At 43.8% G+C, this 19958-nt stretch overlaps 1 pseudogene across 1 annotated transcript; it reads left to right on the plus strand.

Moving 5' to 3' along the window:
* Window positions 1–15847: 15847 nt before the first annotated feature.
* LOC143554777 (ABC transporter G family member 6-like) lies at window positions 15848–18317 on the plus strand (annotated as a pseudogene). The gene is made up of 2 exons (XR_013139080.1): window positions 15848–16039; window positions 16125–18317. The product of XR_013139080.1 is annotated as an ABC transporter G family member 6-like (transcript).
* Window positions 18318–19958: the final 1641 nt, after the last annotated feature.

Genomic DNA, 19958 nt, shown 5'->3' on the forward strand with positions numbered 1-19958 from the left:
GGGTTTTGGCTTTGTGCCTTCATAATGTCTTTATCTTGTGGGTTGACCCGCCTTGCTTGGTGTTGAGGCGGGTACATACCTCTTCATGATTCAACACGTGGTATGCATGTTTATCTTGATCTTGTTGGTAACCAATATATAAATTGTGCGTTAATATCTACAAGTTGATACAGAGTATCTGATTTTCAATGGAAAGATGGCAAACGCTACAGGTTTAAGAGGATGACACCACCTTGTTTACTCATGAAGTGAAGGTTGCCAAATACTACGGAAATGATCCAAATTCAAGGGAAAGGTTCTACTAATGGTCAACATCGCATCACAATGGTAGTTTCTACTCATAATTTTCATCAAAATAAATGCAACTAAGATGAATGATGGTATTATGGTTCAAAATAGCTTGTGTAGTTTAAACAGATGGTATTTATATTTCATAATGAGTGATGGTATTTACATTATAGCTGACAAAATGGGTGGATTGTGCAAGATGGATTACGGGTTAGGTTGATCTCCACATGCTTTTATTTAGTCAATTCATTTTGAGTTTTATAAGTAGTTAATGGGTTACAACTCCTACATTATTAAAATAATAATCTAACTTGTTTTAATAAAATGATTTACACCAGTATGATATGAGTTTCTTCAAATGATGTAGTATTCTAATTTGAATTTCTATATAGAATAGCCTACATGCTTTTTAATAGTATTCAAGCTACTAGAAAATGATAATGATCATAAATGTTAAGAGAGCTGAAGAGTGAAACCAGTTAATAGACGCCTTCATTTCTGAGACTAATTTGTTTCTCAATTTTTTTTAGATGAGATGTAAAATGAGAAATTCAGAACTCTTGAACTTAGTTCTTGTTAAGTTTTTAAACTGAGTCCTATTTTGTTATTTTTTTATTTACTTACTTGTTTTTTGTGGATCAGATAATGAATCAAGCACATCAAAAGAATTCATTTTATATGTTGATTTTGTAAAAAGGAAAGAGGCATAACACGCGGGACCTACACCGAAGCGATTTCTTGACTCTTTTGAATCATTTTTTGATGACATGTAACTCTAGTTAAACAAAAAGCTCTCAAGTGTTATTAATTGAATCCATCCTGAAGAGGTATGTACCCGCCTCAACACCGAGCAAGGCGGGTCAACCCACAAGATATAGACAAGAAGCTTGAAATCAAGACATTATGAAGGCACAAAGCCAAAACCTACGCGCATGGCGCATATCACATATGCTCATGCATCACATGCTCAGGCATCATATGCCCAGGCACCTCACATGCTCAGGCATCATATGCCCAGGCACCACAGATGCCCAGGCATCACATATGCTCACGCATATCACATATGCGCGTGGCGCATCAGCGCGCGGCGCATATCACATGCTCGTGCATATCACATCTGCGCATGAAACATCTGCGCGTGAGAATAAAGAGAAGACCTCGCGCATCCTCAGGATTGGCGCATATCACACATGCACATAATCAACCTCGTCCTTATCCAAATCAGGATTAGGGCAACCTTGATTGTGCACGTCAGACAACCTTACAGAAGGTATCTTTTTAAGGAATAAGAATATGCTGATGTTGACAGCTGCCAATGAAAGGTGGACAACTCAGCAAAACCTATGTGCTACCACGTGATTATAACCAATGAGAAAGCACCAGGTGTCCCAGAGGACACGTGGCGCAGAGCAATTGGAGGAGGCCAACAAGGCTGAGCCCAATCAGTGGAAACCCTAGCACTATAAATACAGCATCAACTCCACAAGGAGAGACACATTCAATCATATTCAATTACATTCAATCACAGAGAGTTACAGTCAGTAACACACACAATAACATACAGTCACACTGAAACAGACAATTACAGAGTATTCAGCTATTAAGCAATACACTCCAAATTCCTTACTCTCACATATTATTATCTTCTCCCACAAATACTTATTCTCACACCGGAGGGTTACCCCAAAGAAGACCCCTCTGTCCCTTTCTGAGGGGTAAGTTTACGGTGCTGTTCATTTTGTTGGTGGAAGAACCCAGATCCAAGAGAAACCATCGGTGAAATAGCATAATCACACCCGAGGAAAGTAGATCGTCAACCAGTGAGTCGATCCACGCTTCTTCATTGGCGCCATCCACGGTTACAACGGCAACAAGATCTCATCAGATCTCTATAAAAAACAAATTTTCACCATGGTTTCTGGCGTTCGTAACGTTGATCAAGTTCTGGAGGATATTGAACGTGAGGATGTTAATGAGGGACAACAGTTTCTGAGGGTGCCGCGTGATTCTACGCGCACCACCAGTAACCGTCCCTTCATCACAACTCCTCATGGCCAGACTGAAACTCCTCCAGACGATCTCACGTTACAAAAACTTGCCGGCGCGAAACAAAAAGGACCAATGGGTCCAGAAGATGAAACAAATGACCCTAAAGAATGGCTCATAAACGAGCAGCGGCGTCTAATGGACAAGTATAATGAGATGGTCAAACAGAAAAAGTTAGCCGACTTAACACAAAGGCAAGCGTTTGATAAGCAAACTGTTCATGGAACAAAAAGGGCGCGCGCGCCGGAAGAATGACATTCTGTTCACACTGCACACACTGAGTTTAGTGATGAAGAAGTGCACAGCACGAGGAAGACGCGAGATACTCATGCAGGAGGCTCACAGCTCCGCGCGCCTGTGAACATGACGCCTGGAGCCAGAGCCAATCTGGATCTGCACATGCCGTACAGCCCACCAGTTAGAGGGCAAGTGGACGTAACCACACTGTATAGACCAGCCATCTTGGTGAAACATTCAAAGTTCACTGAGCGCATCGCGAAGGCTCCCATCCAGCACAAAACCAAGATGCCAAGTGGTTTGGGTAAATATGACGGCACAACAGATCCCGACGATTTCTTGCAAGGTTTTTACAACACGGAAAACCTAGAGAGCTGGACGATGCCAACATGGTGTCACATGTTTGCTCGCTGCCTCACGGGCGCGGCGCGTGTCTGGTTCGAGAGCTTGTCGACTGGGCAAATCGATGGGTTCGAGGAACTATTGGAAAAGTTCCAAGCCCACTTCGTACAGCAGCGCAGACACACGCGCGACCCTGATGACATCATGCACTGCGTGCGCAGGAATGATGAAACGATTGAAGACTACATAACACGTTTCAATCAGGAGTCTCTGGCAATCGGAGGTATAACTGAGCAACTCCTGCGCGTGGCCTTTATACAAGGCGCGCGCAGTGATCAACTCCGCCGAGCTCTCGTAAGCAGAGATGGCATGCCCACCACGTGGGCCAAGTTAATGGAAGCATCGCGAGTTTTCGCGAGAAATGAAAAACAAATTGCCCAAGATAGGGCAAGAGAAAGAGCGCATCAAGCTGAGTCACCGCGCAGCAAAGAAAAAAGGGGCAAACAGAACTCTGTATGGTCCAGGTTGCAACCAACCAGTTTTTCTTCCGCAGAAAAAAGGGGCATCACATATGCTCACGCATATCACATATGCGCGTGGCGCATCAGCGCGCGGCGCATATCACATGCTCGTGCATATCACATCTACGCATGAAACATCTGCGCGTGAGAATAAAGAGAAGACCTCGCGCATCCTCAGGATTGGCGCATATCACACATGCACATAATCAACCTCGTCCTTATCCAAATCAGGATTAGGGCAACCTTGATTGTGCACGTCAGACAACCTTACAGAAGGTATCTTTTTAAGGAATAAGAATATGCTGATGTTGACAGCTGCCAATGAAAGGTGGACAACTCAGCAAAACCTATGTGCTACCACGTGATTATAACCAATGAGAAAGCACCAGGTGTCCCAGAGGACACGTGGCGCAGAGCAATTGGAGGAGGCCAACAAGGCTGAGCCCAATCAGTGAAAACCCTAGCACTATAAATACAGCATCAACTCCACAAGGAGAGACACATTCAATAATATTCAATTACATTCAATCACAGAGAGTTACAGTCAGTAACACACACAATAACATACAGTCACACTGAAACAGACAATTACAGAGTATTCAGCTATTAAGCAATACACTCCAAATTCCTTACTCTCACATATTATTATCTTCTCCCACAAATACTTATTCTCACACCGGAGGGTTACCCCAAAGAGGACCCCTCTGTCCCTTTCTGAGGGGTAAGTTTATGGTGCTGTTCATTTTGTAGGTGGAAGAACCCAGATCCAAGAGAAACCATCGGTGAAATAGCATAATCACACCCGAGGAAAGTAGATCGTCTACCAGTGAGTCGATCCACGCTTCTTCACATCCTAAACTGAACCCGGCCTTAGTACCCTAGTTGAGCCCAACCTGCAGATTTTGCCATGCATACATGTAAAGATTATCTACATAAGTTTTTTCTTGTTACTAACTTTAGGATATCCGAAAATGGTGAATGGTTCTGTCATTCAGGTGTGTGTTAATATATTTATTTGCTACTATTAGGATGAAAACGAAACTGATGGCCCTTGTGTCTTTTTTGTTTTTTTATGGCAGGCATTCCCGAAAAAATGGATGGTGTCGAGGAACTCATATTATTCCGGGTGGGCTTGTAGAATATTTCAAAAAGAGCCTTGAAGTTAAAAAAAACAGAGCTGTTTAAAATGCGAAAAGAAATTAAAGACGACAAAGAAAAAAGGCTAAAGATAGAAGCTACGATGTGAAGTATTATGGCAAAAGTTAATTGAAAGTACTTCATCATCTTAGATATGAATAGGAGGTTTTCGTTACTTTTAATCATTGTGATTCCCAACTTTATGTTTGATTGCATTGTTATTTTTTGTTCGGACATGTTAAATTATGATATATCTATTATATATATATATATATATATATATATATATATATATATATATATATTATTGTGTTGGTTTACCTTTGATACTTTTGTTTATATCTATAAAGTTGCATCGAACTATAAAAAATGGTTGCATTTGATGTAAAAAAAGAGTTGCATTTTAGTGTTAGAAAAGTTGCATTTAAAAGTAAAAAAGTTGCATTAGGATACAAAAAAAGTTGCATAATAAAAAGGTTGTGTTTGAGTAGCAAACATAACACTTTCAAAAAAGGTTGCACTATTTAACAAAAAAATTGCATTAGGTCTAATGCAACTTCACCTAATGCAGCATTTGATAAAAGGTTGCATTAGGCCTAATGCAACCTTTTCAAGGCCTTCTACAACATTTTACTAGAGTTGCAGTAGCTTCATTTTCTTGTAGTGAAAGCAGGGGGGGGCTACATGAATCATGAAACCGTCGATGAAGTAGAGAGTGTCATCCTGCTGCTAAGTATGCCTCATGGATTTCTGCATGTCGAAGGTAAACTTGAACATTTAAGTATCATATAAATTTTTTTTCTTTGACAGAGAATTATTCAAAGTAAATGGACTATATTTATACTTTTCACAAGAAAAAGAGAAGGTCGATGCTCTCTCCCGTCCCTTAAAAGATCCGCCCATGAGTTCATGGGTCAAGTTCCTAACTTTTTAATACTGAAGTGTGAAAAATCTTAGATTTGCAGTAATTAGAGTAGCAATGAGAAAACTTGTCATAAGTTTAATATTAGGGTTTGTTAGGCTAATTAAGTAGTTTATAATATTAATTTTTAGTTATTGGTTGGTGTAGGTTGACTTTTTCTAGAACGTCAAATTAACATATTATTTATTTAGTATTTAAAAGTATAGATAAAAGTATTACTACCAATAGAAAATCAAGTAGAATATAGTTTACCTATTTGTAACAACAATAGATAAACTAAACTGTAGATTACCATCCTCACCTAATTTGGAAAGGACCCGCTCCTTAAAACCTTTGCTGCATGCTACCGCCAATCAACTTATGCCACGTGTCAAGATTGTTTACCTTGACACTCCTCCCGCTATTCAATAGCGTCTTGGACTCTAGGCATCATATTAGGCGATGTAGGTCACCACACATCTTTCTCTAATTAATTATATCTAAGGCTTAATTTTTTAGTCACGGTAATTTGTAAAACTGAATTTTTTATGTTATCTATTTTTATTGCATAATATTTTTAACTAATAAGAACATACATATATCTTATAAGTTAATTTTTAACTTTTAAGCCAATTTAGTTTTAATTAATTACCATTATTATTACTTGAAAGACATCAAATATATTTTTTTATTAGTTTGTTACCAAAAAAAATCCTGGATTTCTATCAGTACTCTAATCAGCGAGATTGTATAACTCACAGTTTATGTTTTTAATAAGATTTTTATTATAACTAAACCAAAATTTATTACCTCAGCTAAACATCAAATAATTTACTAAAACTTTGATATAGCTGTCGAATAAATAAGTTAACCATTATGTATATATATAAAAAAAGTCCACACGAAAAGTTATAATATTCTGTTTATTTAGACTAAAATGCGACTATTATTCACACGAAAGGGTTATTTAAATTATTAGTATAAATATATGTAATATCATCATTAGTTTATTTTTTAAAATTTCAAAACAAGTTAATTAATTAATAAATGTTATTGAAAATGTAATAATTAATACAATTAATAATTATATTTTGCATCATAGCTTACACAATGTCATTCCACGTTTCTCTCTCACACACAAACCCCATGCATTTCTACTAATGTGAACATAAATTGTCTACACACACAAATACACATAATATATATATATATGAAGAGGTAGGTCCCAGTAGAGCCCAGTTGGACCCGCAAGACTCACCTTAAACAGGGACGTCTGCGCAGAGACCAACTGGATCCGCAGGACCAACCATGCTCAGAGAAGTGACGTCCTTACGCGCAGTATGCAAGCTGGTCCCGCAGGAAATGCCTCCCATGGTGAAGGACTCCGCCTGTTCCCGCAGCCTCGGATACAAGCCATGAGGGAAGGCCACCCGCGCAGCATGGCTACACGCACTAGGTACTTAGCTCTCGATCATTCAGTGTCACCTGAAAGAATGAGCAAAGCCGGGAGCAATCCCGCACAGAGGCGGGAGGGGGAATACTCCCGCCCAAATAAGCCAGTCTATACTGAAGGACCTTTCACTGTACCTGACGAGGTATGGGCGAAAGATCTGATCAGGGATACGACAGCTCACTGATACAGTATGGCGAGCAGCATGCTCCTGTACTGTATCACTATTAAGCCGCTGCCTACTCACCAACTACTGTCATACCACGTGCGTAGCCGGCAGTTGGTGGAAAGGGAATAGTATACAGCAGGCCTGGTCGCTATCAGCCGCTGCCTACCCACCAACTACCAGCAGGGCATGTGCGTAGGCTACTGTTGATGAACAGGAACACTGTTGCAGCCGGCCATACCTCCTTGGAAACCTACCTTCGGCTATAAATACCCCAAATGGTATGATCATCTAAACACAACATATCTTACTACATTATCATATTATACCTGATATCTGCTCTAGCAATCTCTTAATATACTTTTATATTTAAAGAGCAATCTAGTCTGATTCTCACGCCGGAGGGTGGTCACAAGGAGGAACCCCCCCCTTCTCAGTGACGAGCTCACGGTGTCTGTTTTGCAGGTTATCAGAAGAACCATCTTCCAAGGGTCTAACCCCTCGTGGGAAACAGCTATCCAACCCCCAGGTTACCAGTAATCTGCCCGGGGTCCGGTTGGTGTTTCTTCATTGGCGCCATCCGTGCATAAAGCTAGAACTTTATTTTTCTCTAGTTTTTTCAAACTTCTACAAAGATGGTTAGAGAAATTCCGGTAACCATAACCCCTGCTACTAGGGGGAATACCGGCAACACAGTTTTTACGAACACTACCCCGGCTACCGAAGCCGGGGCAAGCGAAGTAAATTTTACGAACACTACCCCACTTACCAAAGCTGGGGCAAGTGCAGTAAATGATCGCCTACTGGGATCCACTGATACACAGGTTGAGAAACGAAGACTCCCCCGCCAAACTCTCGATGAAGTTAAGGCATGGGCGGAGGCACGACAAAAGGAATTCCAGGCTGAGTTGGACGAACGCTTGCGTTCCGTGCAACAGGCCGACGAATTCGAATACTGGGAGGATGACTCGGAGGAATCCGACTCCGACGTGAACCCTCGCCATAGGGCAAAAGGGAAGCATAAGGAAACGGAATCCCAACCGAAAAGGCATTTTGGACAAGCCTTCAAACCAAAAAGCACAGGTGGAAGTCCACGAGACTTCTCTAAAACGTTCAGACCAAACGTTGCAAATGCAGGAACGTCCAAATTTGCAAGGGACATTGCTGAGGCAATCGCCCCAAAGAGTGCCAAACAAATGCCCAACATAGGCACATATGACGGTATATCTGATCCAGACGATCATTTGAACAGGTTCATAGCAGGGGCAACCGTCAGCAATTGGACGGAACCCACGTGGTGTTACATGTTCCAAATGACGCTGGTTGGGGCTGCTAGAGCATGGTTCGATCGTCTACCGGTCAACCAAATCTACGACTGGGCAGACTTCCAACAAAAGTTTAGCCAACACTTCAGCCAGCAACGGAAGTATACCGAGGAGCAATGGACAATCCTCAAATGCATACGAGAGGAAGACGAATCTCTGCCAAACTTCATCACTCGCTTCAACTCAAAGAAGCTAAGTTTGGGCAATATCAGTGAAGATCTTGTTCGCGCTGCCTTCATCCAGGGCGCACATGACCCAGAGCTCATCCGCACCCTAACGGGTAAAGATGGCATGCCATCCACATGGGATGGCATCATGACAGCAGCAAAACGCTATGCGGAAACAGAAAAACAACTGGGTAGAGATCTCCCACAGAGCACAAACCTCTACACCCAGAGGACGAGAGAAGACAACGTCCTCACCGCCCGATTAAATAAAAAACGAAAGCTAGGCATCTGGCAGTCAAGGGTAAACTTTGACACCTCATCCGGCTTGCAAAATCGGTTGGGCGGAAGGGATAATGTACAGTCGCACCGGAACTCCAGATGGACGCCACTCACCAAAAGCGTCACTGAGATATTCGCCACTGAAGGGCTCCCATGGCCAAAACCGCCAATAATCCGACATCGTCACGATGCAGATCGGAGCAAATACTGTGACTTTCACAAGACAAAGGGTCACAACACTGAAGAATGCATAGATGTAAAAGATATGGTCGAAGCATTTGTCAGAGATGGGACGCTCGCGCACCTCGTGGCGTAATAAAGGCTGAGCAGGCGGGTGCGTATAGAACCCCAGCTGGGGAAAACACGAATCAAATCCGGCTTCAAAATCGAGACTACATGCTGCGTAAAGAACGAGATCCCGAACCAGGTGCGTATCGGCTCGATGGCACTCCCATCCCAACAAGGAAGGGAGCTCATTTACACAGTTTGCATGTAAATCAATTCCAATTTGTAAAGAAAAGGCCAAGAGCCACTTCTAATGGAAATGATTCTCTTAAGAATATCGAAGCTGATGATTTTACATTTAATACTTTTCTGGACACTAATATGCCGGTTTTCACCGCATAATTACGTGAAGTCATTGCATGGGAAGGCGGTCCTACCCGCACGAACCCAATAACGTGACAAACCTTCACGCAGGTTAGTTGAAGGGGAAAAAGTTCAGCACCCAAAAATGAAAGTGCCGGTCTATCCGCATGAATCATTAATGAAACTGAATAATAACCTATCAACAACCGCGCGTCGAACGGTTAAAACTATCCAGCACTGGTGACGGCATTCACATTACGTGAAGTCGTTGCGTGGGAAGGCGGTCTTACCCGCACGAACCCAATAACGTGGCAAACCTTCACGCAGGTCAGTTGAAGGAGAAGAGTTCAATTATTCCATTAAATGAAAGTGCCGGTCTATCCGCATGAATCATGAAAGGAAAATGAACACTAACCTATCGACAACCGCGCGTCGAACGGTTCAAAACAAAATTCTTAAAAAGGTAAGAAAAACCTACACGCAGGTCAGGTATGGGTAAAGTTTTGCCATCCTACTAAGTGCAAGTGACGGTTCTACCCGCACAATCACGAAAGAGGAAGCAAAACTTCACACCTATTATCAACCACGTTCAAAGGTTAACTTATCCTCAAAAGGTAAGAAAAACCTACACGCAGGTCAGGTATGGGTAAAGTTTTGCCATCCTACTAAGTGCAAGTGACGGTTCTACCCGCACAATCACGAAAGAGGAAGCAAAACTTCACACCTATTATCAACCACGTTCAAAGGTTAACTTATCCTCAAAAGGTAAGAAAAACCTACACGCAGGTCAGGTATGGGTAAAGTTTTGCCATCCTACTAAGTGCAAGTGACGGTTCTACCCGCACAATCACGAAAGAGGAAGCAAAACTTCACACCTATTATCAACCACGTTCAAAGGTTAACTTATCCTCAAAAGGTAAGAAAAACCTACACGCAGGTCAGGTATGGGTAAAGTTTTGCCATCCTACTAAGTGCAAGTGACGGTTCTACCCGCACAATCACGAAAGAGGAAGCAAAACTTCACACCTATTATCAACCACGTTCAAAGGTTAACTTATCCTCAAAAGGTAAGGAAAACCTACACGCAGGTCAGGTATGGGTAAAGTTTTGCCATCCTACTAAGTGCAAGTGACGGTTCTACCCGCACAATCACGAAAGAGGAAGCAAAACTTCACACCTATTATCAACCACGTTCAAAGGTTAACTTATCCTCAAAAGGTAAGAAAAACCTACACGCAGGTCAGGTATGGGTAAAGTTTTGCCATCCTACCAAGTGCAAGTGACGGTTCTACCCGCACAATCACGAAAGAGGAAGCAAAACTTCACACCTATTATCAACCACGTTCAAAGGTTAACTTATCCTCAAAAGGCAAGAAAAACCTACACGCAGGTTAGATAAAAGTTAAAGTTTAGCCATCCTACCAAGTGCAAGTGACGGTTCTACCCGCACAATCACGAAGGAGGAAGCGAAACTTTAACCCACTATCAACCACGTTCAAAGGTTCTTATTCTAAACACTTGGAAAATTGCTAATTTAAACTAAGTATGCAAGTCATAAGTTTATAAAGCAAGGAACCCAAAGAAGGAAATAACAATCTTATACGCAAAAAGATTAATATTTCAAGAATATATTACAAGAATGGCCGGGTAACTACCCGCCTAAAAGAAAAAATAAAAAACTATACAAGTCTTAGCAATGGGAAGGGATCTTCAGGATCAAGCCTCAGGGCCGCTTCCACTTGGACCCGCTCCGTCAGAAGAACGGGGTGGTTCGAGGAACGCTTTGAGGACAGCTAACCCATCATCAGCAGCAGCTACTTCGTCCACCTTCTCCACCACTGGATGCGGGAAGGCGGCGTATTGGTTCAATGCTTGGTCATAAATGGCTTCAGTATCCACATTGAACAAAGGAAAGTTGGAAGGCGGGACGCCTTTCTCAACAAACCCTAGACCAAGCATGAAGCCGGCCTTTTCCCCATCATCATGAGAAGCGTTGAGGGCTGCGGTCATAGCATCATCGTAAGAGGTCTCTGAAAAGACCCGACGCACAACCTACAAAGAAAACAAAAGTATTAGAACCTTTTCTTACAAAAGAAATGCGTGAAGATAAATCTAAACATACCTGAGGCAACGCTTCTCGAAGAAGCCATCGGAGGGCAGCTTGAGCTTCGGTATGGGCGCGTTCGGCTTCGCTCTTGTTAAGGTTGGCAAGTAAAACTTCCTTAGCGGCAGCCTCTTCGACGCCCTTAAGCTTCCGCTGGGTCTGGTCAAGCACCCCCCTTTGGTCCAGGATTTCCTGGAGTTTCTTGGCATCCTCCATTGCCAAGGCATCATGAGCGCGTTGGAGAGCCTCTAATTTGGCCTTGAGCTCCTCATTCTCCACACGCAAAGGCTCAGCAACGGCTTCAGCCTTGGCAGCCCTCTCGGTTGCGTTTCGCGCAGTCTCCCTGGCCAGCCGAAGCTGTTCATTCACAGCTTGGGCAGCCTTGGAGCGGGCCTCGAGTCGCGCCTGAACTTCAACCTCGAGGGCCTTGAAGGCCTTCTCCTTGTCGGCGGCAGCGGCCGCCAGCTGTTGGTTCTCCTCCCGAAGAGCACGCGCCTCAGATATGTCCTTGGCGTGAGCTGCTTTCAACTTGTCGTTTTCACGACAAAGCAGCTCGACGCGCGGCTGCATCCGGGCCTGGAGAACCCGAAGCTCATTAGTTAGCCTACCCTCCTGGTAGCTAACCATGGCTTCCCCCAACGCGCCCGGAGGAGCAGCGTGGCGAGCCCAGTCCACGCACTCCACGGGTGTGCGAAGGGTTGTTCCTCGGCGTATGTTCCATCGAGGAACATACACTTCATTGGAATCCGACACTGCAAAAGAAACAAAAGCAGTAAGGAAAAGATGATGAAAAACATAAGGGAAAAAGAAAGGAACCCTACGCACCTGTAGGGTCAATGACAGACCGATAGCCGCCAAACCCATCACCTGAACCTAAAGGAAATCCATCCAACAGGTCAGGCAGACGGGAAGGTGGCAAAGATCGGCGTGAAGCCCTGCGCGTACCTGATGGTCCGGCCATCGGTGCCGGTGGCGCGGGCATGGTGGCAGCCGCCGTGGTCGCCGTCGTGGTCTCCGCCGCGGTCGCCGCCTCCTTAAAAGCAGCAGTAACCGCCCGGCGGGTAAACCTCCACGAACCGACACGCAGTTTGCTCTAGGATGGGCAACTCGTTCTCGTCCAGAGCACGAGTACCCATCCGTGCGGGACCATCTTCCTCCCGCGGATTCAGGAGCGACTGTAGGTCGTTCCCCTCTGAAATAAACAGGAAAGTTAGAAAAAAGTCAAAATCAACAAAAAGAAACAAGACATACCATAAGGGACAGAGTTCGAACCATATTCAAGGACAATCGGAACCTTCTGCGCATTCGCCGCCTTCCACACTCGGCTCATCCCCAGCATTACCATCGCTGACTCCGGAAAACGGAAAACCGGGGATTGGACCCGGGATATCTTCGAGAACCATTCCGCCTCCTCGTAGTTGGGGGCGTGAAGGCTCTGAAGTGCCTGGCCGTTCTTGAACTTCATGGCAATGGGGATGGCGCGAGCGGATATGAAGAAGAACTCTCTTCTCCACGAGCGAAGACTCCGCTCGGTGGTACAAATCTTTAAACCCTTAATCCGGGTTGTAAGACTGTACCACCCCTGGATGCACCTCCAAGTGTAGAAGGTCATCAGGCGGTCCACATGGGGCTCGATGCCCAGAATCCGGCACACCCACTCAAAATGACGAATCTTGGCGATCGCCATGGGGTGCAGCTCGGTCAAATGAACGCTGTGCCTCTCAAGGACACGGTACACAAACTTTGTCAACGGGAACCTAAGGTTCCCGTAGACAAAGAATGCAGCATAAACCCCGATCTTGCCACTAGGGGCATCGTACACAGTATGGTGGGGTTCAGGAAACTCAGGCTCGAGAGACTCGAGCATGAACTTCCTGACGATATACTGGTACAGATCGACAGGAAGAGAACACTGGCACTCGCCAGCAGTCTTCTGATCGTCGGCATCATGAGAAGACATTTTTGCAGAAAGAGAAGTGATTTCGGGAAAATGCTTGCCTAAAAAAGGGGAGTATTTGCCGGAAATCACTAAGAAGAAGAAGAAGAAAGGTGAAAGTGTGAATTGCAAATAACCCTCTTCCCCTTTATATAGTAATCGCAATTAATGCGGTGAATTTAATGCGGAGGAGAGAGAAATCAAAGGTGCAATGAAACTATGACACGTGGCAAAAAGCAGGCTGGCAACAGCTGTTGAAAGGACGTGTGCCAGTAATTTCGCGGCCACGCGCCCGAAAAATCACGCCCACGCGCCTGAAAAAGCGACTGGAATGACCATGTTCTGTCACGTCACCATAACTTCCTGCACGTCCTGACACAGTCAGAAGAAACTGTCGCACGACGTTTCAGAGGTTTGGACTGTTCTTATCTTTTCACCAACTCTTCGAATTTCAAAATTCAAAATTTAAAAAATATTAAAAAGTAAGCGGGAAAATACCCCTTACCCCTTGGCAAACAAGTAACCGTTAGACGGATGCGGGTACAGTGTAAAGGCAAAACCCTTCACATACCTAGCACCCGCAGGGAATTGAAGCTAAGTAAACCTTGGCAAACAAGTAACCGTTAGACGGATGCGGGTACAGTGTAAAGGCAAAACCCTTCACATACCTAGCACCCGCAGGGAATTGAAGCCAAGTAAACCTTGGCGAACAAGTAACCGTTAGACGGATGCGGGTACAGTGTAAAGGCAAAACCCTTCACGTACCTAGCACCCGCAGGGAATTGAAGCCAAATATTCCTCGGCAACCAAGTAACTATAAGACAGGCGCGGATACAGTGTAAAGGCAAAACCCTTCACGTACCTAGCACCTGCAGGGAATTGACGCTAGGAATACCTTGGAAGTAAAGTAACCGTAAGACGAGCGCTGGTACAGTGTTAAGGCAAAACCCTTCACATACCTAGCGCTCCGCTGGGAATTGAAACCAGGAAGGATCTTCTGGGCAATGCTTGCGGAAACGGAAATAACATCCCCGCATAGCGGGAACGTTGAGAACTACGTTGTTTGAAGCGCCAGGATGGAATTGGTGGTTTTAACATAATTGATCACTATGTTCAAAACTACCAAAACCTCATGGAGAATCCACACAACTGGGACTCAATGCTCCTGACTTGCGAGGAGGTTACAGACCTACCCGCATCATACCCAAAGACCAAGCAGGAAACTCGGGCATTTCTGCAAGTGACAAGGACTTCCCATGGAAAACCTTACAAAACCCTTTTCAAAACCCTTTGCTTAAGTCCAAAAGTTCACCTCACTTTATTAAACACGCATGAGAAGAACATTGGACTGGGGGGACTTGAAGAGGTAGGTCCCAGCAGAGCCCAGTTGGACCCGCAAGACTCACCTTAAACAGGGACGTCTGCGCAGAGACCAACTGGATCCGCAGGACCAACCATGCTCAGAGAAGTGACGTCCTTACGCGCAGTATGCAAGCTGGTCCCGCAGGAAATGCCTCCCATGGTGAAGGACTCCGCCTGTTCCCGCAGCCTCGGATACAAGCCATGAGGGAAGGCCACCCGCGCAGCATGGCTACACGCACTAGGTACTTAGCTCTCGATCATTCAGTGTCACCTGAAAGAATGAGCAAAGCCGGGAGCAATCCCGCACAGAGGCGGGAGGGGGAATACTCCCGCCCAAATAAGCCAGTCTATACTGAAGGACCTTTCACTGTACCTGACGAGGTATGGGCGAAAGATCTGATCAGGGATACGACAGCTCACTGATACAGTATGGCGAGCAGCATGCTCCTGTACTGTATCACTATTAAGCCGCTGCCTACTCACCAACTACTGTCATACCACGTGCGTAGCCGGCAGTTGGTGGAAAGGGAATAGTATACAGCAGGCCTGGTCGCTATCAGCCGCTGCCTACCCACCAACTACCAGCAGGGCATGTGCGTAGGCTACTGTTGATGAACAGGAACACTGTTGCAGCCGGCCATACCTCCTTGGAAACCTACCTTCGGCTATAAATACCCCAAATGGTATGATCATCTAAACACAACATATCTTACTACATTATCATATTATACCTGATATCTGCTCTAGCAATCTCTTAATATACTTTTATATTTAAAGAGCAATCTAGTCTGATTCTCACGCCGGAGGGTGGTCACAAGGAGGAACTCCCCCCCCTTCTCAGTGACGAGCTCACGGTGTCTGTTTTGCAGGTTATCAGAAGAACCATCTTCCAAGGGTCTAACCCCTCGTGGGAAACAGCTATCCAACCCCCAGGTTACCAGTAATCTGCCCGGGGTCCGGTTGGTGTTTCTTCAATATAATACACATAATATATATATACATGTGTATATAACTATATATACACATATTTAACATCTTCAGCTTCTTCACACCTCCCTTAACTTCTCACCTTCTCTACAACTACCTCCTCACTTCTTGGACGTACACCTTCAATGTCTAAGATACTCGCCGACAGTATAATGAAGTGTTCACCGTTTTACGACCGCCGTAAGTCAACGTACACATATTTAGTTTCGTCGATTTCAAGTGATACGTACGACAGTCAATTCGTTTTATTTAAGATCTCGTTCAAGAAGATTAAATGCCTAACCCTAGGTCTTCGGTGAGCTTCTGAAACACGTCGGAGACATCCGTAACCACGTCAACGGCGATGAAACACCACCGCATAGTGTTTTGGAGATGAGCGAAACCAGTAACGAACCTCGCTCGTTACCGTTTGTTTTAGCGTTTAATAATCTGACTTATAGTGTCAAAGTAAGGAATAAGATGGCGGTTCCGGCAGTGTTCGGTGGCCGGAGTGATTCTCCGGCGACTTCGGTTGAGGCTGTTGCCGGAGAGAGGTTGTTTTCGAGTCATAAGGTGTTATTGAATGATATTTCTGGTGAAGCGAGAGACGGTGAGATATTAGCGGTACTCGGTGCGAGTGGTTCGGGGAAATCAACGTTAATCGACGCGTTAGCGAACCGAATTGCGAAAGGAAGTCTTAAAGGGACAGTGACTTTGAATGGTGAGCAATTGGAGTCTAGGTTATTTAAGGTGATTTCGGCTTATGTGATGCAAGATGATCTATTATTTCCGATGTTAACGGTCGAAGAGACGCTTATGTTCGCAGCCGAGTTTCGGTTACCACGATCGTTGTCCAAGTCGAAGAAGAAGTTGAGGGTTCAAGCTTTGATTGATCAATTAGGGTTACGAAACGCGGCTAAGACCGTTATTGGAGATGAAGGGCATCGAGGGGTGTCGGGTGGGGAACGAAGGCGGGTTTCGATTGGGATCGATATTATTCATGATCCGATTATTTTGCTACTCGACGAGCCGACGTCTGGGCTCGACTCGACGAGTGCGTATATGGTGGTCAAAGTGTTGCAACGGATTGCGCAAAGTGGGAGTATTGTCATCATGTCGATACACCAACCGAGTTACCGAATTCTCGGGTTGTTAGATCGGTTATTGTTTTTGTCGCGTGGACAGACGGTTTATAGCGGTTCTCCAACGAACCTCCCTTTGTACTCTTCGGATTTTGGTCATCCGATCCCGGATAAAGAAAACCGGACCGAATTCGCACTTTATTTGATCGGAGAACTCGAAGGATCGCCCGGCGGGACCAAAAGCCTCGTCGAATTTAACAAATCATGGCAAAACATGAAGCGGTCACGAAACAACATCGATACTGGTAACGAAACTCCAACACATGGCTTATCGCTCAAAGAAGCGATAAGTGCAAGTATCTCTGGAGGTAAATTAGTCTCGGGTGCGGGGGCCACCAATGACATCAACCCTAATTCATTGGTCCCCACCTTTGCCAATCCCATGTGGATGGAAATGGCCGTTTTATCAAAATGGTCATTTACTAACTCACGCTGAATGCCTGAACTTTTTGGGATTCGGCTGGGTGCAGTTGTGGTCACCGGGTTTATACTCGCGACCATATACTGGAATCTCGATAATTCCCCAAAAGGCGTTCAAGAACGATTAGGGTTTTTCGCATTTGCGATGTCTACAACATTCTACACGTGTGAGGACGCGTTACCCGTCTTCCTTCAAGAACGTTACATTTTCATGAGAGAAACCGCATACAACGCGTATAGACGATCGTCATACGTTCTCTCTCACTCCCTCGTCGCAATTCCTTCGCTCATATTCCTCTCATTCGCATTCTCGGCGATCACATTTTGGGCGGTGGGACTCGACGGTGGTTTTTCGGGCTTCCTCTTCTATTTTTTCATAATTCACGCTTCTTTCTGGGCCGGAAGCTCGTTCGTGACATTCCTCTCGGGTGTTGTCCCACACGTAATGCTCGGGTACACAATCGTCGTCGCAATCCTCGCATACTTCCTTCTATTCAGTGGATTCTTCATAAACCGTGACCAAATACCCGGGTACTGGATCTGGTTCCACTACATTTCACTTGTGAAATACCCGTACGAAGCGGTGTTACAAAACGAGTTCCAAAACCCGATCAAATGCTTCGTTAGAGGGACGCAGATCTTCGACAACAGCCCTCTTGGGGAAGTTGATAACTCCATGAAAATAAGATTGCTACAAAGCATGAGCAAATCACTAGGAGTGAATATTACAGCCAACACATGTTTAACGACCGGAACCGATATACTGGAACAACAAGGAATCACTGATCTAAGCAAATGGGGGTGCTTGTGGATCACAGTAGCATGGGGGTTCTTCTTCAGGATCCTGTTTTACTTCAGCTTATTGCTAGGAAGCAAGAATAAGAGGAGGTAAAATGTAAAAAGTTGAAACTTTGTGTACTGATATGCACATTTTATGGTTAATATTACTTTTATTTTTGTGATATGTATGTATGAAAATAATAATTAAATTAATCCTTTGAATATAAGCCATAATCACTTTTAGCTGAATATAATTAGTTCCTTAACTCACTTGTTCATAACTAGTTTGGTAAACTAAAATCTCGTTTGGTATTCAAGTCGAGCTGATTTGGCTCGACCTACATGCGCGTATAAACTTTGAGAAAATATTAAGGGTTTGGAAATTGGGATAGATTTCCATACCTGATTTTCTTTTGTATTGTGAGTTTGATAATATTGTGTCGTTTTAAGAATTGTTAAAATTAAAATTGTTGTTAACTTGCTATATAAATACTAGTATAAAATATATAGAAAATTATTGAAATGTAAAGTAAACGAGTCAGCTCGTGACTTGAGTGTAATACGGGCTCAATTTCTAGTTCGTATTATAATGAGTTAAAGTCAAGCTAATGCTAACTCCAGTCGTTCACAGAGTACCCATGCTATCAACATTACTTTAGTTATTCAAGTGGACTCCAGTAAATAAGTAATAAGTGTAATAACTAAAAAAAACATGATATGAGGAAATCCGTGATAATCTTGTGTAGCAAAACTTTAAGGAAAATATAAACATATTTATGCAACAAAAGACAAGACGACAACATGATAATCGTGTGACTATAGTGAGAACTCTAATATTTTATCTTAGCTACATGAACAAAAAGCATTGTATATGAGAAGACCCATGGCACAACATGTTATCGCATTAGCATACATAGTTGACATTTGATTATAGATGGAACTCCAATATTGTAATACGCCAAAATAAGAGCATTCTCATCCAACCCCTCATATTATATGAGGGGGTGTTTTTACAATATAGAGAGTGATTTAAGGTGTTGTGAGTGAATAGTTTTTATACTTTAGAAAACATAGTGATTTTTCTAGATATTTGAAAAATTATTGTACACCCCCTATACTTTTTTAATATATTTTGAAAGTGGTTGTGAGTGAAGAAAAGAGAAATGGTAATGATAAAGGTATAAAATATTATTTAATTGAAAAGTAGAGAGAAAATATTATGTGTTTTAGTGTAATTTTGGATTTAGGGATAAGGGGTTGGATGAGAATGCTCTAAGGGCACCCGGGGCACCGCGTGATGGACCACCCATCACGCGTGATGGGTTTATCAACACCGCCTCCACTGCCTTGTCAAGCTTGAGGGAGGAGATTTGCGTGATGGCCATCACGCGTGTGATGGGGTGAAAACCAAGGAACGGAGCCGTTGGGATGACCGTTGGATGAGGAGACCGTTGGGAAAATAAAAAAAAGCAAATTTTACTTATATAAATAACTTCAATTTATCTTCAAAAGATACACAAATCCAACTCAAAAACTTCCCCTTCATTCACAATAAAAAAATATGGCATTTCCGAATTACTTGCATCCCTTAGACACCGATAGCTCTTCGTCTTCGGACAATGACATTCTCGAATGGTTCCGTTGCTATATAACGAACTTGAAGGCCCGGGCCGTCCAAAGAAAAAAGTGGTGGAGCGTGATCGTATACATGCCCACAACGTGCTAATGAACGACTATTTTGTGGAGGAGCCGAAATACAACGATGAGACGTTTAGGGAACACTTTCGTTTGCCGAAATCTT

This window comes from Bidens hawaiensis, unplaced genomic scaffold, assembly GCF_021521415.1.
Source record: "Bidens hawaiensis isolate Kalapana, Puna unplaced genomic scaffold, B.hawaiensis_p1.1 tig00017853_1, whole genome shotgun sequence".
Lineage (NCBI taxonomy): Eukaryota > Viridiplantae > Streptophyta > Magnoliopsida > Asterales > Asteraceae > Bidens > Bidens hawaiensis.